This window comes from Sinocyclocheilus grahami, unplaced genomic scaffold, assembly GCF_001515645.1.
Source record: "Sinocyclocheilus grahami isolate Dianchi unplaced genomic scaffold, SAMN03320097.WGS_v1.1 scaffold1180.1, whole genome shotgun sequence".
Taxonomy (NCBI): Eukaryota; Metazoa; Chordata; class Actinopteri; order Cypriniformes; family Cyprinidae; genus Sinocyclocheilus; species Sinocyclocheilus grahami.
This window is the reverse complement of record NW_015506359.1, coordinates 21,606-22,653: the sequence shown is the minus strand read 5'-3', so window position 1 is coordinate 22,653 and position 1,048 is coordinate 21,606. Positions and strand designations below refer to the sequence as shown.

The following is a 1,048-nucleotide window of genomic DNA, read 5'->3' as shown; positions in this document are numbered from 1 at the left end:
TTTTTTTTTTTCAAGGTCCGGAGGGGAAAAAAACGGCCATATGGCATAGGAACAACACCGGAGTGAGTAAATGACTGATTTTTCATTTTTGGGTGAACTATCCCTTTAATGTTTGTATAATCCACTTCCTGTTGGCTGGGTTCTGATCATCACTGGCTTTGTGTTGAGAGTTGTAACTCCCAGTTCACATCCTCCTTTATCATTGTCTTTGCTTGAGACTGAAGTCCTGTGCTGCTCTTCCTGTCCTCAGGAACTCTTTTAGCCATCTAATTTTATGGCTCACTGCACATGAGTCTCGGCAATGTTTTGGTGCAGTTGTGGCTATAAAAAAACTGCACCAGATCCAGGGCTAACATTCACTTTCTAATCTAATATTCCATGACGTTAAACACGGCAAGAGCGGTGAAGACTGACGATCAGCAGGAGCAGAGTGCGTTTGTGCTTTATACAGAGACATGAGAGATAGAGAGAGAGATCACAGGCCGGCTGAAATATATTGTACTTTGCTTGCATTTGATAAAGGCTTTTATCCAAAGCAGCTCACATTGCATTCAAGGTATAGATTTTATTAGCTCAGTTCAGTTCATCCTCTCAGAATCAAATCCATGAGCTACAGGAACAATAATTAAATAAGAAAAAACACACACACAAAAACAATTATCATCAGGTCAGAGGTGCAAAGATTTGAAGATCGTTCACTTCTCTGAACAGGTAACAGGTCACTCTAATGTTTTTTTTCCTGTCAATTTGAGGGAATCCATACATTTATATACCTTTACAGTCAGTGTATAAAATTGTTACTAATTGCATTATAAGGAGGATTTCAATAGAATATGGCACTATTGTCATTTTTTTCAGAATCTGAGCAAAGCTTATTTCTGTAGAATAAACCAGCTGTTGACTGTCTGTTCACACAGCACACAAAATAGAGATGTGACTCCTCTGGTGCACAAATTACTAAATTCAAATTTAATGTTTCCTTTCACATAAACAAATAAAGAATATAATGGTTCACAGTCTTTTCCCACTTTTTACGGTGTCCTTGTTA

At 37.9% G+C, this 1,048-nt stretch overlaps 1 protein-coding gene across 5 annotated transcripts in view; it reads right to left on the bottom strand.

The window, feature by feature from the left end:
- LOC107567686 (syntaxin 1A (brain)) overlaps positions 1-1,048 on the bottom strand; it is a 22,709-nt gene that overhangs the window by 13,890 nt on the left and 7,771 nt on the right. The gene's annotated exons all lie outside the window — the stretch shown is intronic.